At 37.8% G+C, this 21,265-nt stretch overlaps 1 pseudogene; it reads right to left on the bottom strand.

The window, feature by feature from the left end:
• Positions 1–14,074: 14,074 nt before the first annotated feature.
• LOC121978220 lies at positions 14,075–14,927 on the bottom strand (annotated as a pseudogene).
• Positions 14,928–21,265: the final 6,338 nt, after the last annotated feature.

Here is a 21,265-nt window from a genome sequence, read left to right as displayed (position 1 = left end):
AAAGAGGGACAGACGGGAAGGTAGAAACCTTCAAAGCTAGGCTTGTTGCGAAAGGGTACACTCAGAAAGAGGGAATCGATTATGAGGAAACCTTTTCACCGGTAGCCATGCTTAAGTCTATCCGGATACTCTTATCCATTGCTGCTCATATGGATTATGAGATTTGGCAAATGGATGTCAAGACATCTTTCCTTAATGGAAGTCTTGAAGAGAACATCCATATGAAGCAACCAGAAGGATTTATTGAAAAAGGCAAAGAGCATCTAGTGTGCAAGCTCAATCGGTTCATTTATGGATTAAAGCAAGCTTCAAGATCTTGGAACATCCGATTTAATGAAGTAATCCAGTCAAATGGATTTATTCAAAGTCCGGATGAGTCTTGTGTATATAAGAAGTGTAACGGAAACGTGGTGGTATTTCTTGTACTATACGTAGATGATATTTTGTTAATTGGCAACAATGTCAAGGTATTATCAGACGTAAGGGTATGGTTGTCCAAACAATTTGATATGAAGGACTTAGGAGATTGTGCACACATTCTTGGGATCAAAGTTATAAGGGATCGTAAGAAGAGAATGTTATGTCTATCCCAAGCTTCATATATAGATACAATCCTTGCTCGTTTTAGCATGCAGGATTCCAAGAAAGGTTTCTTACCTTTTAGACATGGAATAGCTCTATCTAAAGAGATGTCTCCAAAGACATCGAAAGAGATAGAGGACATGAAAGCAGTTCCTTATGTTTCGGCTGTAGGAAGACTAATGTATGCAATGCTATGTACGAGACCTGATATCTGTTTTGTTGTGGGCATGGTTAGCAGATATCAGAGTAACCCTGGACAAGGACATCGGACTGCGGTAAAGCATATATTAAAGTACCTGAGAAGGACTAGAGATTATATGCTAGTTTACCAAGCAGACGATTTGCTCCTTATAGGTTACACGGATTCAGATTTCCAATCAGATAGGGACAACAGTAAGTCTACATTAGGCTATGTGTTTACTTTAGGAGGTGGAGCCATTGCATGGAGGAGTGTTAAGCAGAAATGTGTTTCGAACTCAACCATGGAAGCTGAGTATGTAGCAGCCTCTGAGGCGGCTAAAGAAGCAGTATGGCTCAGGAACTTTCTAATGGACTTAGATGTGATTCCTGGTTTGCCCAAAATCATCACAATTTATTGTGATAATAGTGGTGCAGTTGCAAACTCGAAGGAACCACGAGCTCATAAGGCAAGTAAACATATAGAGCGCAAGTACCACCTGATACGAGATATCGTGAAGCGAGGAGAAGTTGTCATCGCCAAGATTGCATCAGCGGATAACCTGGCAGATCCTTTCACTAAGGCCCTTCCGGCGAAAGCTTTCGATCGGCATGTGGAGGGAATGGGAATCAGATGTATGGTAGAAGATATGGCAACTTAGTCATTAGTATAAGTGGGAGATTGTTGGAGTGTATACTGAAAGCCTAAGCTTTGTAAACATTCATTATGAATAAAGAATCACATTTGGTCAAATTGTCTACATTTGTTTGTAGTTGTTCATTTAATTTATATTGTAGATAACATAGTATGTGGTGTCACATACAGAAGATGATGTTATCAGTACCTTATAAATTATAAACAGTAGCTCACGACTAAAATGGAAAGGAACAAACCATTAGAAGGTCGTAGTGTAATTAGGTATTAGTTTATCTTGACTATATAATTACACTAGTACACTCAGAGTGTATTGAGTAGGACCATTAGAGGTCGTTTCTTTTATACTGATTTTATAAAGGAACAAAGACCTCAGTTATTATGGAATTGTGTGCTCTTAATCCTAATATAATAACAAGCACATATGTTTGATATTTATTTCTTTAATTTATCAATGGGTGAGATTTAGTTCGATGAATCAATAAACTCGATAAGTTGGGAAATGGTATCACTTATAGTGTGTGTTGTTGATTATAGAAGGAAATTGTGTCCTAGAGATACTAGGTTGATAATGTCCCCAAGAGGAGCTCATAAGGATTGTCATGTTAAACCCTGCAGGTGGACTTAGTCCGACATGACGATAAGGTTGAGTGGTACTACTCTTGGACTTAGATATTAATTAAATGAGTTGTCAGTAACTCACTTAATTAGTGGACATTCGATATCTTAAACACAGGGAGACTAACACACTCATAATAAGAAGGAGCCCAAAAAATGTAATTTGGGATTGGTGCGGTAGTTCAATGATAGTTCTCTAGTGGAATGAATTATCATTGATAAAATTAAGTTGTGTGTTCGGGGCGAACACGGGATGCTTAATTTTATCGGGAGACCAAAACCAATTCCTCCTCTCGGTCCCTATCGTAGCCTCTTATTTATAGAGTTCTATACCCACCTATACCCACCCACCAATAAGGGGCCGGCCTAGGTATGATTTTGGGTGGCCGGCCCTAGCTTGAACCCAAGCTAGTGGGGGCCGGCCAAATTAAATTAAAAAAGAAATTTAATTTTAATTTTTATTATTATGTGGAAGATATAATTTAAAGAGAATTAAAATTAAAATATCTCTCTTGTAAAAGATCTACAAAAGATTAAAGAAAGAGATTAGATCTCTTTCCTTATTTGTAGATTGGAGAGATGTTTTATTTTCTCTTTAAAATTATTCACATGTTAATAAAATTAAAGTTATAGAAATTTCCTTTTATTAACCATGAAGAGATTTTTAAAGAGAAATTTTATTTTTTAAAATTTCCGGAAACAAATTAGGAAGTTTTAATTTGTTGATTGAAACTCTCCTAATTTGCTTCTTTCGATTGTGGCCGGCCATTACAAGTTGATTGGGAAATTTTATTTTATTTTTCTCAATTAATTCATGTCAAGGAAAATTAAGGAAATTTTATTGTAATTAAATTTCCTAATTTGCCTAGGCCAAGGAATATAAAAGAAGGGGTGAGGGTGCCTTCATGAGACACAACATCTATTATTTCTCTCCCTCTTTTGTTCCTTGGTGTGGCCGGCCATCATCTCCTTCTCTTCCTCTTGTGGTGGCCGAACCTCTCCCTCTCCCTTGGAGCTCTTGTGGTGGCCGGATACTACTAGGAGAAGAAGAAGAAGGAGAGGAAGCTAGCATCTCTTGGAGCTTGGTTAGTATTTTGGTTTTTCTCCTTGGTGAAGTTTTCCTTTGTGGCGAACCTTGCTTGGAGGAGAAGAAGGTGGTTGGTGGTTTCTCATCTTGGTAGATCGTTGCCCACACAATGTCCGAGGTTAGAAGAGGAATACGGTAGAAGATCAAGAGGTCTTTCTAGAAGGTATAACTAGTAGTTTTTCCTTTTCCGCATCATGCTAGTTATTTATGGAAATAATACCAAATACAAGAGGCTTACGGTCTAGTATTTCGAATATGGTTTTCGATGTTGTGTTCTTTTGTTTCTTTCTTTTCCTTGTGATTTGATTGTTCTCTTTGGTTAACCTAAAGTTATTTTAGGAAATTAAATATTAGCTTTCTATTAAAGGTTTTGTCTAGTCGGTGGTGGTTGCTCCCATATCCAAGAAGGCCATGTGCCTCGCCACGTCAGTACTGGGAACCTTTTATGGAAATTAATATTTAATGGAATTAATAACTTAAGGAGACTTGGGTCGAACGTGTTAAGTTCCGCAGGAGATCCAAGTCAAAACCTAAAAGAACAAATAGATTAAGTTTTGGATCAAACGTGTTAAGTTCCGTAGGCGATCCAAAATTTAATTTAAAAGAACACATGGTAGCTAGGAAAAGGTTCAGACCTTTGTACAAAATTTTTGTACAGTGGAACCTATAAATTTTCCGAGTAGCAACCAACATAAACATAATAGGAAAGTCAAAATAAACATTTTGATGACAAGTAAATATTTATTTTGACCGATAAGAATTTTTAAATCAAAAATACCAATTTTCAAAGTTAGATGCTTAAAAATAGAATCTGATATCTAAAAATTGTGATAATTTTTTTAAATATAGAAAATTTAATACTTATTCATAGAAAAAATAAAATTTTCAAATATAATGTCTAGATATTTTTTAATTATAAGAACATTATTTTTAATAAATAATTCAAAATAAATTAGATAACTATCAACAAATATCAAAAAAAAATCTTGTAATAGAGAACATAATATTTTATCATAAAAAAGTAAATTTTTACAAAAAATAACTCGTGAAACTTTTTAAAATTTTAAAATATAATTTTTGTTAAGAAATTTATACAAAATTATTTAATGCTCGGAAAATTCTCAAATTTTTCTACTACTAAGTAACAAATGTCTTTTTCAAAAAAAAAAATAAAACCTAATTAATTTAGAACAGAAAGGAGACAAAACAATTTATTTGAAAATTTTAACTATAAGATAATTTTAAGCATGTAAAAAAAATTAAGGAAAATTAAAATTAAAACATGCATAAAATTTTAAATTAAGCATGATTTAAGAACCCAAAATAAATTCCTACATACTAGATTTCTCAAAAAATTGTGTGATATATATTTTTTAGGAATTTTTTTAATTTACACCTTATGAAGTCTAAAATATCAATTTAGCCCTGGATAATTCCTTAAATTTAGAACTATAGAATTTATTAAAAAATTAATTTGATCCTTTAATTTTTCATTTTCAGCTTTTAATTTATAAAAATCTTCTAATAAGCATGATTTTACTAAGGTTATTTTAATTTTAAATTTTCTTTCTTAATTGAACTTCTAGAAAGTATTTTGACAAATTGATATAACTAATCGAGAGGTAGAGAACGTACCTTACTTACCGTGTCGGTTTCGCTATTCAACGCTTCCCCTTGATCGTTGTTTTCTTATAAAGTGCATCCCCCTTCATTGATGCTCATTTCTGATGAGCTTGCTTCGTCGTTGACTTCTTGGTGACTTGCCATAAGTGCAAGTTTGGTGTAGGCTTCAATCTCTAATTCTAATGACGATGATTCGTCTCATGTTGCCTTTAGGTTCTTGTGTTCTATTAGTATTGGCCTTTTGTTCTTGTCTTTCTCCTTCAATTTTGAGTAGTTATCCTTGTTGTTCTCTTTTTCTTGACAGTTATAGCACCGAATCTTTCGTTTGCTTCATGGAAGCTTCTTAGCCTATAACTTGTTAAACTTATTAGACTTAAGGAATTTACTAAACTTCCTTATCATAAATGCAACTTTATCTTCGTCGAGTGATGTGTCAGAATCAAGTTCGTCCTTCTTGGCTTGCAAGGCTAGGTTCTAACTTGACTCTATTTCTTTTGAAACTCCTGTACATCGAGACTTGTGTAATTTGAAAGTCAAGAATAACTCTTTTAGGGTACTTACTTTCAAGTCCTTAGAGATGTAGTATGCATCTACTAAGGATGACAATTCTTGTGTTCTTGAAAAGGTATTGAGCGCGTATTAGATTGAGTCCTAATTCATTGCTGACTCTCTAAGGTTGTTGAGTTGGGTGATTAGTTCTTTAATCTTCACATGGAGTTGAGTCACCTTCTCTCCCTTGTTCATCTAGAGGTTTGTTAGCTGATTCCAGAGGATGTCCCGTCTTGCTAGCTTGGTCTCCGAGGTACCTTTATGGAGTTCCAGAAATTTCTCTCAGATATCTTTAGCAGAGTTATAGGCATCGATTCGGTTGACTTCTTACAGTGGTAGTACAATTAGCAGATGAAATTATGCTTTGTTGTTAGCCACAAAGTCGGCTTCCTACTTTTTGTTCCACAAATGTTCCTCTTTGTCTTCTCCGTTTTCATCCCTGGGTACTTCAAAATCATTTTTTAACGTCAGAAAAAAAATATCAAAATTGGTTTTAAAATATACCTCCATTTTGCGCTTCTAGAGCGCAAATTATCCTTTGAACTTCGGTAGATGAATGCTTGAACCGACCATCGTCTTATTGCTTCAGTCGATGATTAGTCCTTATGAGGTGGTTGGGCTCTGATACCAATTGTAGGTCTCGTGCAACTGACAAGAGGAAGTTGAATTACCCTAAAATTACAAAAATACCCTTCTTGATCTTTCAACTTAAATTAGACAAATACTTAATAAGTAAAAAAGATAACGCATAAAAAGAAATTTGAGGCTATCGAGATTTACTTGGTTTGCAACCGGGAAGGTTGCTAATGTTGAATTTTTGTTTTAAATTTAAAGCATTTTTTGTAGTGTTTTTAGTCCCACATTGCTAAGTGGAGAAGCTTGGAAGGGCTTATATAGGAAGCCCTTCCATCCTTGCTTAGCAATGATAAGAGGACCTACACGCATGCGCGGGCCAAGCCCAAATCGAGTGGATTTGGGGGGGTTCGAGCCGGAAATCCATAAACCGGGCATCACGTGCGCGATTAACGTGCGCAGGGGGGGTGCAAATCCCCAGCCCTTGGGCCTTGCGCTCACGGGCGGCCCGGTCTGTTTTTGCTGGTTTGGTTCAGTCTGAACCAAACCTGAACCAAACCAGTTTGGTTTCCGGTTTTGGTTCGGTCTGAACCAAAACCAAACTAGAGTTTGGTTCTGCGCGTGAGGAAGGGACGCGGACGTGACACTGAGGCGCGTTTCCTCGCTAGCGAAGCAGTGCTTCATACCTTCTCAGAGTGAATAAAAAGGGACTTGCTTCTCCCTTCTCTGTGCGATTCTTTCTGCTTTCTTCTCGTCTTTTTTGTCCTGAGGCTTGGTCTTTTGCCGGCGATCTGAGGTTGGGTCCGAGTGTCGCGTCCGTTTTGGAGTGCACCTACGGACGAGACGAGCGGTTGTCGGATCTTGGGGGAATTTTGCCGGAGAGCCTTTGCACCGTGAGGCGGCAATAAATTCTCTAAGGACAGTCGGCGTGCCGACGCTTCAACCGGATAACTATATTCTAAACCCTACTCCTTTATTTATCTGTCTATTGCATGCTATTTTTTGTGCAAATATAATACTGCTTGTATTGCTTTATTATTATACAACATTCTTAGAGAATTTATTGCATGTATCAATAGACATGATGAATGATAGGGTAATAGGATCTGATGAGGCTAGTGCTAGACCCGAGAAATTTTACGGACAAAACTTCAGACGTTGGCAACAACGGATGAAATTTTGGCTTACTACGCTAGGGTTATTCTCCGTTATAGAAACAGACCCTCCTTCACCTAATGAAGAGGAACCTGCCCGTAGTGCTGCCTTAGAGAGGTTTAAGCAAAGGGATTATCTCTGCCATGGGAGAATCCTGTCTGCCCTCTCAGACGCACTATTTGATGTGTACTGCTCAACCTCTTCAGCTAAAGAGCTGTGGAAATCTTTGGATAAAAAATATAACTCCGAAGATTCTGGTTTAGAAAAGTATACTGTGGCAAAATTCCTGAACTTCAAAATGGTTGAAGGCAAATCTGTGGTTGAGCAGACACATGAATTCCAAGTTCAAATTCATGGTCTTGCTGAAGGAGATATGCCATTACCTGAAAAATTTCAGGTCTTGTCTATCATCGAAAAATTGCCTCCGAGTTGGGAAGATTTTGGCATGACTCTTAAACATCGGAGAGGTAAAATCTCTCTAGAAGATTTGATGATTGCCTTAAATATCGAAGAAGAACATCGGAAGTAACATAAAAATGATGATACGAGAATGCCTATGGATTTTATTCCAAAGGCAAATGTAGTAGTCTCATCTGACAAGAAGAAATTCAAAAATCAGAAAATGAAGAACAAGATGAAACCCAACCCAAAGGTTCAAAAGAAAACTGGAACCAAACCTAAGCCTTGCTGGGCATGTGGACAGGTTGGACATTATGCCAAATTCTGCCCTAAGCGAAAGGACAAGAACCAAAGCAATACGTCCAACACCAAGGCACAAGTAAATGTCGTGACTGCTAGTGACGACACCAGCGATAGGTTTGTTACCTTCAAACCCGAACTAAACTTGATCTATCAACCCAATGAATGGTTAGTTGATACAGGTGCTAATGTACACTGTTGTGCTGATCACTCTGCCTTCCTTACTTATCAGGTAATTGAAGGCACTTCCGTGACCATGGGGAACCATTCTGCAGCCAGGGTGTTTGGGATAGGACAAGTTGACCTGAGGTTCACCTCTGGAAAAGTCCTGTCACTGCATGAGGTGCATCATGTTCCAGCGGTCCGTCGGAATTTGATTAGCGGATCAAAGTTAGTCCGTGCTGGTTATGAGTTGAACTTCAAATGTAATAAAGTTGTAATATTACATTTAAGAACCTTTATTGGAAAAGGTTACCTTAATGAAGGTTTATTTAAACTCAATGTAGAAAATGCTACTTTAAATAAAACTTCTAATATTGGTTGTTCATATAACATTGAGTCTTATGATCTGTGGCATGACAGATTAGGACATGTCAATTTTAATACCGTAAAAGGATGATGAATCTTGACATGATCCCTAAGCATGCTATAAATGATAAGAAAAAATGTGAAATTTGTGTGCAATATAAACAACCCCGTAAACCCTTCAAATCAGTTGATAGAAATTCTGATATTTTAGAATTGATTCATACTGACTGTTGTGAGTTTAACGGTGTAATAACGAGAGACCATAAAAGGTATTTCATTACCTTCATTGATGACCACTCTCGTTATTGTTATGTTTATTTGCTAAAAACCAAGGATGAAGCTTTAGATAAATTTATGATTTTTAAATCTGAAGCTGAGAATCAAACTGATAAAACTATTAAGAGGTTAAGGTCTGATAGGGGTGGAGAATTTACCTCGAACCTGTTTCGAAAATTTTGTCAAGATACAGGTATAATCCATGAGGTAACTACTCCATATAGTCCTCAATCCAACGGTATAGCAGAACGAAAAAATCGAACCCTTGAAGATATGATTAATTCCATGTTAGGCAGTTCTGGGTTACCCAACTTTATGTGGGGGGGAGGCTCTATACACTGCATGTCATGTGCTAAATAGAGTCCCAATGAAGTCAAGGGATAAAACCCATATAAGCTTTGGAAAGGCCGAAGGACAAGTTTGAAATACCTTAAAGTGTGGGGGTGCCTGGCAAAGGTACTAATACCTGAACACAGAAGGAAAAAACTTGGTCCAAAGACCGTAGATGGTATTTTCTTGGGTTATGCTCAAAATAGTATTGCATATAGGTTCCTGATTATTAAATCAGAAATTCCTGGAATTGATGCAAATACTATTGTAGAACTTCGCGATGCTACATTTTTTGAGGATATATTTCCTATGAACACGAGAACACCTCAATCTAGTATTTCTACTAGAAATGAGCCTTCTTCCGTAGAGGTCCCATTATCCATAGTGGGTACACCTTCCTCAAGTCACTCTAGACTAGATGAATCTAGTGAGTATACAGAACCGAGAAGGAGCAAGAGGCAACGTGTGTCTACGGATTTAGATCAGGACTTTATCACCTATAATATAGAAGGTGATCCTGTGACATATAGAGATGTCATGGCTTCTCCTGAAGCTAAACACTAGAAAGAGGCTATTAAAAGTGAAATGGACTCTATTATCTCTAATGCCACTTGGGAGTTGGTAGATTTACCTCCTGAGTATACCACTATAGGATGTAAATGGGTGTTTAAGAGAAAACTAAAACCTGATGGGTCAGTAGATAAATTCAAAGCCCGCCTAGTTGCTAAGGGATTCAAACAAAAAAGAAGAGATTGACTATTTTGACACTTATTCTCCTGTTATCAGAATTACTACAATCCGAGTGTTAATCGCATTAGCATCCATATATCATCTTGAGGTCCATCAAATGGATGTCAAAACGACATTCCTAAATGGAGATCTAGAAGAAGAGATATATATGGATCAGCCTGAGGGATATGTAGTCTCTGGAAATGAGAATAAAGTCTGTAGGTTAGTCAAATCTCTTTATGGTTTGAAGCAAGCTCCAAAGCAGTGGTACGAAAAATTTGATAAAGTTATGCTATCGTTTGGCTTTGAAGTAAATGACTCTGATAAATGTGTGTATGCTAAAATGAAAGGTGATAATTGTATTATCCTATATTTATATGTAGATGATATTCTACTATTTGGAACTAACCTTTCTATTATTAATGAGACTAAGGCCCTCTTAAGTGGTAAGTTTGATATGAAGGATATGGGTTGTGCTGATATGATTTTAGGGTTGAAGTTGACTCGTTCAACTGATGGAATAACAATTTCTCAGTTACTCTATGTTGAGAGAGTATTAGAGAAATATGGTTATAGCCAAGTTAAATCTGTTGTCACACCATATGACCCTTCAAAAACTCTCCATAAGAATAATAGTGGTGTGGCAGTGTCTCAATTAAGATACTCACAAATAATAGGTAGTCTAATGTATTTAGCTAATTGTTCTAGACCTGATATTTCTTTTGCTATAACGAAATTGAGCAGGTTTACCAGCTGTCCGGACATAACCCATTGGGATGTATTAGACAGAGTACTCAGATACCTAAAAGGTACTATATCCTTGGGCTTGTGGTATGGGAGATTCCCTGCAGTCCTGGAGGGATATAGTGATGCTAGTTGGATAGCAGACACTGCTGAGTGTAAAGGCGTTACTGGTTATGTCTTTACACTTGGAGGCGGTGCAGTTGCTTGGAGGTCTGTTAAACAGACGATTATATCCCGTTTTACATCTGAGGCAGAATTGTGTGCTTTAGATACCACAGTAACTGAAGCTGATTGGCTTAAGGGTCTTCTTTCAGAAATTCCCTTGATGGTAAAGCCAATACCTTCTATTTCAGTACACTATGATAATCAAACAACAATAGCTCAGATTAGAAGCTCCAAGTATAACCAGAAATAGAAGAGACATGTACGAATAAGATTGAAGTCTATTCGTGAGCTAGTGTCTCTTGGAGTGGTATCATTGGACTTCATAAGTTCAAAAGACAATATTGCTGATCCACTCACAAAAGGACTTGATTCCGAGAAAATCAAGAGATCCAGTAAGAGAATGGGACTGAGGCCTATCTTGGTTTCATCTATAACGGCAACCCAACCTATCTGATTGGAGATCCCAAGAAGTAGGTTCAATGTGGTATAAACAAGTTATAAGGGTGAACCGTAAGCATCAAATTGATTGAGATGTAATCTCATAGTCTCTTCCCTCGATAGATGCTTGACTGCTAGTAAGGATGAGCTTGGAGGCTCTTAATGAGTTCAAGGTCTTATTGACAGGATGCTCGCAGTACATCCTTGGAGAACTCACTTATGTAAGTGTAATTGTGTGGTCGTAGTGTGGGGGGTCTAGGCAACTCCCCTTAGCACTTATGAAACAAGATTCGGTGGCATGGCCGTAATGCACCAACCCAGAAGGATTCAACCGTCACCCGTGATGAGTTGTTACCATTTGACTTCACATATAAAAAGGTTTAAGTTCAAGACCTAGTTCACTTCAAACTTATGTGAATAAGATTGGTGTACTTAGGTGAAAATTCAAACCGAAAGGTATTTTCACTAAAAGCTCATTGCAACCTAGCCTCAGGACATATTTTTTTTGTTTTTTGTTTTTAACCGAAATGATTTGAATTTGTGGGGGATTGTTGAATTTTGTTTTAAATTCAAAACATTTTTTGTAGTGTTTTTAGTCCCACATTACTAAGTGGAGAAGCTTGGAAGGGCTTATATAGGAAGCTCTTCCATCCTTGCTTAGCAATGATAAGAGGACCTACACGCATGCGCGGGCCAAGCCCAAATCGAGTGGATTTGGGAGGTTCGAGCCGGAAATCCATAAACCGGGCGTCACGTGCGCGATTAACGCGCGCAGGGGGGGTGCAAATCCCCAGCCCGTGGGCCTTGCGCTCACGGGCGGCCCGGTCTATTTTTGCTGGTTTGGTTCAGTCTGAACCAAACCAGTTTGGTTTCCGGTTCTGGTTCGGTTTGAACCAAAACCAAACCAGAGTTTGGTTTTCGGACTTCGATTTTGTTCCGCGCGTGAGGAAGGGACGCGGACGCGACACTGAGGCGCGTTTCCTCGCTAGCGAAGCAGTGCTTCGCACCGTCTCAGAGTGAATAAAAGGGGACTTGCAGCACCTCTATTCTTCACTCAAGTCTCGAGCTTTCTCCCTTCTCTGTGCGATTCTTTCTGCTTTCTTCTCATTTTTTTTGTCCTGAGGCTTGGTCTTTTGCCGGCGATCTGAGGTTGGGTCCGAGTGTCGCGTCCGTTTTAGAGTGCACCTACGGACGAGACGAGCGGTTGTCGGATCTTGGGGGAATTTTGCCGGAGAGCCTTTGCACCGTGAGGCGGCAATAAATTCTCTAAGGATAGTCGGCGTGCTGACGCTTCAACCGGATAACTATATTCTAAACCCTACTCCTTTATTTATCTGTCTATTGCATGCTATTTTTTGTGCAAATATAATACTGCTTGTATTGCTTTATTATTATACAACAGCTAATCCAAGGCAATGTTAGCACTAGCAAAGTCTCCTTCTTTGAGATAGGCCAGAGGCGGAGAAGCCTCGTACAACATTTGAAAGTATAAATATGAAAGATAAAATTAAACCTAAAGTACAACAAGTGTTGTACTCAAATGAAGAGGATCAGAGCTCTATTTATAGCCTACTGGTTGAACTAGCCATTTTGTTGACAGGGCATCTCCAAGCGCCTGGACCCTCTCCGGGGCCCCTAACTATGCACCTTATCTGCTCGCACTGGCTACTCAATGGTGCGATAATAACAATTCATCCTTGTCTGGGCGCTTGGACTAGTCCGGGTATTCGAAGTGCTGCTGACATGGATCCGAAAGTGATTTGCAACAATGACTATGCAACAAGGCACGTGTTTGGCACCAAGGCGGTCCGGGTGCCTGGACTTGGTCCAGGCATCTGGACAAGGTTAACTCAGAGTTGACTTTGTCTGGCTTCGACTCCGATCACTTGGGTGATTCTCCGGCCATCACTACAAGAAAAAAGTCAAACAACAACGGTTTTTCACCGTTGTCGTAGGCCATTTTGAACTGTTGTTAAAGGTCGTGTTGTTAAAAGGGGTGACAAAAGACAACAGTTTTTAACCGTTGTCTTTGAAGGCAAAGACAACATTTTTTACAACGGTGAAAAACTGTTGTCTTTTTCTTCAAAGACAACAGCTTTTCACCGTTGTCTTTGAGCGTCTACATTTAATAACATGGTCTTCAACAACAGTTTTAAACTATCTACGACAACGGTGAAAAACCGTTGTCTTTTTTAGAAAAAAAATTAATACACAATTTTCCAATATTATAAATCATTCAAAATATTAAATTTCAAAATAAAATTTAATATATAATTTTCTAACATTCAAAAATAATATTTATAACATTCTGAAGAAATTTCATAAGCAACCAACAAAATTTCATAAGCAACCAACAAAATGATAACATTTTTAAAACAAAGGTAGAACAATATAACAAAAGATTTTCTACTTAGATGTCGGTGAAGAGGAGGGATTGCAGCTCCTAGTGCTCCTTAATTTGTTAAAATCTCTTCATTTTTTTAGCTTGTCGGCATTCTTCCCAATACTCTTGAGGGCACCTAAAAAGAGCAGAATGAAATTATACAATCCTGTGCACAAGAACTATGTAATTCTAAGTGGTGGATCATGTCTGTTACAAGTTCGCCACTAATTTTTTTGACCATTATGCACAGATTGTAGACAAGCATGAAAATAAGCAGAACCATAAATATAAGCGAATAAAGGATACCTTTCAATCTTCGAAATCTTCTTTTCTGGTTGGCCCGTCTCCTTTTCCTCTCTTCTTTTGTTAACTCTGCCTCTTCTTTGATGTTTCCTTTTCCATGAAAAATCTCCTCAGGGGCAAGCATAGCCGCATCTGAGACGGCCAATGGAGCAACCTGCAAAACCATTGTATTTCAGTGACTTGAAACTGTTTTTACCATAAACTAAAAGACAACTCCAAAAGATATTTTTACCTCTTCCATTGCTAGAGCAGGTACATTGACTTGTATAGACATATCCTCAATAACCTACATCATAACTTATGGTCAATCAAGAAATAAATACTAAAATATGAAGTCACAAGAATATGAAGTCACAAGGAATACAGAATATGAAGTCACAAGACTGAAATACTAACTAAGATCAATAAGTTGTCAAATTTTGTATCAATGATGGATTCCTTCTGAATTGAGCATTAAGCTTCATTCCAAACAAAAAGAGAAAAAGAATGACTGTACAATAGGTATTACCTTCTTAATAGAGAGAATTAAATTGTGGATGAATCTAGGTGCAGTGCAGTTGATTCCAATAGCAACGACTTTGTTGCATGAATCAGCCAGAGAAACACATTCAGCCATAGAATCTCCACTAACAACATTGATCCCATCCTTCGAAGTGAAAGAAAACCAAGCTGGATTTTTGTGTCACACTCCAGAAGAAGTTCAACATATGCCTGTAAAAGAAGTCAGAATTAGGATCCACTAAAAGGAACATCTTGAGCAAAATAAGAATCTCAAGTCTAGGGTTCCACTAAAATCAAGCTTCTTAATATTTGCAGTAGATTCTTGTAACAAACTCTATTCTGAATTTCTGTTTTAGCTAAATCTTATCCAAAGCCTCAACTATTTGTGACATTTTACTCTTTGGTATTGAGTACCCCAAGTACCTAAATGTGCAACGAAGGAAGAGCAGGAACCATTGCTTAGCTCTACAAATACATCAAAAGATACTTGAGCTTCAAGTTTATTTGGAATTGTTTCAAAAGCAATTATATCAGCTCCAGCTTCAGAAAGAACCTCAAGCCTTCTCCTGTGAAAATCTTTGACGATTTCCACAGTAATTTCTTGGCCATAGTTTCCACTACAAACAGAACAATCACATGATCATCTAATGAAGACCTCCATATCATATTGTAGTCCCGAGCAGCATTAACAAGATGCACCTGTACTCAGAACCATCTGCTAGATATGCTCCATAGCTTCCTATTGATGCAGCAACCAACACAGGACGCTGCTTCAGGTTGATTGCGCCCTCACTGAATCCATAGCTTCCAAATGGCGAATCAAAACTTCTATAATTCCCCAAACATCCTTCTTGTTGAGCCTGCGAGACTGCAAATTTCTTGGCCTGCTGAATCTGAATTTTGACCTCCAATTAGAGTGCTGTGGCTGGTTCCTGCATGGAATTAAATGCATCTCAATGGACAGAATAAGGAGCTGAAAAGAAAGAGAAAGCAACAATGAAAAACATACACTGGAAGAAATTGAGGACGCTGAAGTGCTATAGTTTACAGTCACTGAGGGAACATTCCTGCATAAAGAGAGGAAAATGCGAAACACGCCAAATAATAGAAGATGACATGTGAGAAAGTGTATCTCAAGAATGGGTATGTAGCTGTATGATGATGACCATGTACAAAGCACTCAGTTTTTGGACTGTGGATAGAACCAAAATAGAAATAGAAACAGAAACATTTTGTATGTTGCTACTGCAACATAAACAAGAAGATAGAAATAGGTTATCTTGATGAACATGCTAGAATTAAGGTAGTAACAAAGAACATCAATATGAAGGAAAAAAACAAAAACAAGAAAGAACAAAATCTAATGTCCAAGAAAGGAAGATTTTCAAAGTCAACATGAACTATGTTTATATAATCTAACTCTCTTATTACTACTACACTACTAGTTGACATTATAGAAACACACGATTTAAGACGAAAATGGATGTTTCAGGATTTGGAGGCAACTATAAATTTACCTATTGACATGGTAAATATCTTTCACTTTACAATTTTGCAGTTGCAGAAGCCTCAGAGCGAACAAGGAGGCAAAACTATTCAACAATAAAGAAGAAATGGATAACAAGGAGGCAAAAGTGTTCAACAACACCTACATAATCTGAAAGTCCACACACAAACTCTGTTCTCGGTAACAAAGTCAAACTCTAGAGTCACTTAAATGAAAGGTTTCTCAAACGAAAACAGAACAAGTCAATTCAAGATCTCTCAAATAAAAGCTTCAACCTAACAGTCTGAAAGTGGGGGGAAAAAAAATACTGACGCCTTTGAACTCCTCCGCAAAGAGATCCACAATAGTCTTGCCGGCCCACCTGTTCTTAACCTATATTGACTCAAGCGTTAGCTCAAACTTACGTGAAGCATCAAAATGAAAGAATCGAGCGAAGAAAAGGATACAGGTCTATTTTGTTTACGTGCTCGTCGTCCCCCTCATCATCGAGATGGACCGAAAAAAAGATCCAGCATCCATCACTATCTGAAAACAAAGACAGTTTTTTAAGTCATAAAAACTGTAATGGAAGAAGAATGATGGTACAAAAGAGCAAGTTAATCACAAAAAGGGCAAGATAAACTAGCAGATTGCATATCTGTTAAGAATAACACTTCTATTCTTGATGAGCAAAGAATTCATCTAACAGTATACTCACTGCCGCACAATACAGGACGCCCAAATGCTAATTATTAACAGATCAGCAATCAAGATCAATTGTTTAGGCAATCGGAGGATAGCATCAAAATTCATCTATCTTTTACCCTAAATCTACGTTCGTCAGAAGGAGTCACTGAAAACAACCAAATGGGATCACCCTCCATGAAATCCAAAACATGATTCAAATCAACATGAAAGAAAACTGAAGTATTTGTGGCTCATCAAACAAAATCCGACTACCTTAAAGCCAAACGAAGCATGGGGTTGGATCGCTTCTGTCTCAAGCGTGCCCTTTTAGGAAGGCAGGGTCGCTGGGGGGGCACCGAGGAGGGCGGACTGCTGCATCTCCAGATCGTTGATCTGCTGCTCTCGGTCCATCTCGATGATGAGGGGGACGACGAGCACGAGGAAAAAAAAAGGAGAAGGGGCAACAGGTTTAGGGCTTGGAGAGGAAGGAGGAAAAAAAATGTGAAGTAGGTGAAGAGATCATAGGTTGGACGAAAATCCTTAGGGATCGAGAAGGTAAAGGGGGGAATGCGGCGGCAAAAAATTTCGAGGAGAGGGAAAGAAAAAACGCGGCAGTAAAAAATGACGAAGGGAAAAAGCGGCGAAGGAAAAAAAATAAGGGTATTCAACAACACTTAATAGACAACGGTTTTCAAAAACCGTTGTCATAATCCTAAAAAAAATCCACATAGACAACAATTTTCAAAAACTGTTGTCATAGCATTTAAAAACTGTTGTCGTAGACCCAAAAAAACATAAATAGACAACAGTTTTTAAAAACCGTTGTCGTAAGAAAAAAAACTACTAAAAGACAACAGTTTTTATTAAAACCTTTGTTAAAAGGTAAAAAGACAATAGTTTAACATAAAACCGTTGTCGTTTGAGTGTTGTTGAATGAACATTTTCTTGTAGTGCATCCAGAGTTGAGTTCACATAAACCCAACTCTGGCCTTCTCTCCTCTAGTAGTCTTCCGCTCTGATTTCTCGTCCCTCGGAAGTGTCGTGCGCGTCCTTCTCGTCTGTCGGTGTACTCTTCCGCAACACCTTGTACCTCGGATGCACCGAGCCCGTTGACTCGTTTCCCGTGTCATCCTTCTTGTTAGCTACATATTCTGCTCGACTTCTTATGTTCCTAAGTTCCTGCACACTTGGACACAATGATCAAATACAATAAGACCTAACTTGACTTGGTTGATCATATCAAAACCAACTCGGGGTACTTATATTTACTTCCTACGAGCGCCATCACCGAGCTCCACCCATCTTCCTCCTCCGATCACCACATATAAATCTTGTGAAGAGCAAGAGATTTTCTTACTCCTTCACGAGTCTCAAACTCATCATCTTCCGGCCATCATCATCGTCGCACACAACCATCGCAAGATCCGATCGCCACCAAATGTCTTCCTCTGATCCTGATCTGAGCATGGGGTTACCCTATCTCGTTCTGTGAGTATTCTTGGTTTAGTTTCTCTCCTAGGATTAATTTGAAGTTGTGCATTCCTTTGAATACCTTGTATTTTGATTTGGTTTATTTTCCCTTATTTTTAGCTTGTCATCGTTTGATTTTTAGTTTGTTCAGTTGATACAATGGTGGTTGTGGTAATTAGAATCCTTATTTGTATCATGCAATACAGTAGCGAGGATTAGGTTTAATTGTTCTTTGCATACCATGAATTTGATTGCAAGCATAGAGTAGGTTTGGGTTTCTCTTAAGAGTAGGGATTACATTTCTTTCTTAGAGTAGGGATATTTCACTTTAGCTCTTCCTTATTTCCTTGCATTCTTAGATTAGATTAGGTTAGATTTATCTACATTGCCAATATCTCTAGAATCCCAATTCAAACCCCAAAATCGATAATAAATCGATCATAAGATATCATCTTCGCTACATTCCTTGTGAGAGAGGATCTAGATCATTTCCTATATTATATTAGTGTAGAGAGAGGTTCCAGTAATTAATTGTTTGTAAATATGTCACAACAACACATTCTATCAATGATCTACACAGGCTGAGGAGGACGAGCCTGAGGGTGATGATAGTCCTTTGATAGAGCTGCCTCCTCTTGATTATGCTCAGCCAGAGCTAGAGTATCCATTTGCTCAGGCAACTCCTCTGCAGCTAGATGATCCATATGCATGATTATGATAGGAGATGCAAGATGGATTCCTATGGATCGCCTTAGAACAACAGCAACAAGAGATGCTTGACATTGTTAGGGTATGGCACATCAACCAGCAGTCTCCTCCTCTAGTTATATGTTTAGGTCTGAATATGCTTGATTTCTGGATATTATGACTACTAGTATTGTGTGACTTATGTTATGGTTTAGTTATATGCATGTGTGCCTTTATTACTTATCTTATCCATGTGCATTTCAATTTCAAATTTTTGGAAAACATGCTTGGATTCATATAAACAATGACTTAAAATTCATGATTATTTTGCATCATTAGTATATTTTTTAACATTCTAAATTTCATCAGGCTTAATTTTAAGTGCATTCTTTGCTTTTCTTTGTTTATTAAAGTGCATTTTTTTAATTGCTTATTTTTAAATTCCAAATTATCAAGCAATTAAATTAGGTTAAAATTCTCAAAGTGTTATTAAAAAAATGATTTTAATTTCTTTGAAAAAGTTTTTCAAGTTCATTGAAATTATTTTGAAAATTTCTAAGTACTTTGAAAGCATTTTAAAGTTTTTTTAAGGATTTCAAAATCAGTTGGAAATAACTTTAGAAATGTTTTAACACATTTAGCAAATTTGAAAACTTTCAAAGTTAATTTTCAAATTCATTTTGAAAAATTTATTTTCACAAATGACTAGTCAAAGTTAATTAAAATATTTACATAGTGCTCTTCAAATTTATTTTTGAAAAATTCACAATGTGTTTTTCAAAGATGTATTTGTACTACTTTGAAAAGTTGCTTAAGTGCTCTGAAAATTTTGAAAAGGCATTTCAAAATTAATCTTGAAAAAAAAAAATTTGAAAACAATTTTATGTTTAAAAACTATTGGTTTTCAAAAGGTTTTTCCATTAGACTTAATTTAAAATTTTTTATGAAATAATTTTGAAAATGCTTTAACAAAATTTGTAAAGGAATTGAGTATTTGTGAAAATTAGTTCCATAAACTTATTATTTAAATATTATATGAAAATAATTTTTGAAAAATTTGAATTAAAAAATATTATTTCCAAAAAATAAGGTATTTTTTGAACCATGATTGTTTTCAATTTTGATATATATCGAAGGGGAGAATAAATTTAAAGTTTGAAAAATCATTTTTGATTTGGAGAATATGGATTTAAAGGTTGAAAATTCTTTTTGGTTTGAAATTTGCAAAACCTCAGGGGTTTTTTTTTCATCCAAGGGAGGCTTTAAATTAAAGGGAAATTTTGTTATCTTTAAAAAAGATTTGTACTTACATTTATTTTAATTTCAAATTGAGTTATTAGACATCAAAAAAGGAGAGATTATTGGTGAAGGATGCACTAAATAAATAAATCTGTATTTTGATATTGGCAAAATTTTAAAAATTAAGCTCTTATGGATCTTATAATTGTGTTAATTGCATAGGATTTAACAAAGAAGTCTTAGAAGATCAAGTGGACTCGATACTAAGCAATAAAAATCCTAGTAGGTCAAGTGGGTCTGATACTTAGCAACGAAAGCTCTAGTAGATCAGATAGATCAAATACTAGGCAACGACCGACTTAGCATATCAAGAGAACCAAACATCGGAATAGGGCATACTCGATGGGTCAGTAAGGATCAGACATTGAATCAAAGAGAGTCTTGATGGGTCAAGTGATCAGACGTTGAGTAGAGAAAACTCAAACATGTCAACTAGACTAGATGTTTAGCAAAGGGTGAGTAAAGGTAACTTCCGCGGTGGTGAGATCATTCTGAAAAGAATGACAAGCAAGGACGTGGCCTCACTATGGGGACAAACTTAAGCGTCGATCAGACAATTTTGTAACCATCATACTTAGAACTTGCATTCATATCATACTCTATTATATGTGTTAACACTGTTTTGTAGGGTTCGGGCTACCAAATGGTGAGTTTGGTTGACTGAATGGTCTAGGCAACATAACAATAAGGTTCGGTTGACCGAACACTAATTTGAACAAGCAAGTGACATGATAATTGAGGTTTTTGTAGTGCTGATGTGATTGTTGATGTGGATGAAGATAAGTTACGGAAGGCTAACATGATAGAGGATAATCTTCGGCTTACTAACATGATAGTTTGTGATCCTGTCCGAATCGCCGAACCAAAGGACGCTGAGCACGTGGCGCGCTCCTAGTCGATGGCTTAGGCCTCCGAAGCTCCGGCGAACCTGCACAGAAGTCGGGCCGGGAAGGGGTTCCCGGCGGCGACCCTCCGACGCTCAAGTCAGGCAAGCAAACAGTGGAAAAGAGTGGCTCCAGAGATGTTTCACGCGTACCTCCGGCGAAGTCTGCGGCTCTTTATATAGAGTGGTGAAAGAGCTTCTACACGCTCACCGAGGCGTGTACGTGTCCGCAGCCCATACCTCGGTATGTGTTTGTCAGAAAGCTTACCTGACGCCATACTGCAACAGTCCCATTGCGCCTTCGATGGGACAACAGGACACCCCGTTGTCAGACTAGGAGTATGGCTTAGCCATACGACTTGACGGTTGTCAGCAGATGTTCCGGTCACTATTTACCCACCGCCGGCCAGGACATCCGCCCGGCCGGCTAGACGAAGAGCGCCGTCCGGACGGCCCTAATTCCCTGCGCCGGCCGGGCGGCGCGCCCATTACGTCCTACCTTCTCTTAGGCCTTCCGCTCGGCCATTGTTTACTATTTCATTGAGCGTCGGAACCCCGATTCCTGTCAGGGCGCCTTTTACTATCAGATGTTTACTGGCAAACCGATCGGCCTGAACTTTTCTCATGAGTCCGGTCGG

Source organism: Zingiber officinale, chromosome 4B, assembly GCF_018446385.1.
Source record: "Zingiber officinale cultivar Zhangliang chromosome 4B, Zo_v1.1, whole genome shotgun sequence".
Taxonomy (NCBI): domain Eukaryota; kingdom Viridiplantae; phylum Streptophyta; class Magnoliopsida; order Zingiberales; family Zingiberaceae; genus Zingiber; species Zingiber officinale.
This window is presented reverse-complemented; position numbering and strand designations above follow the sequence as displayed.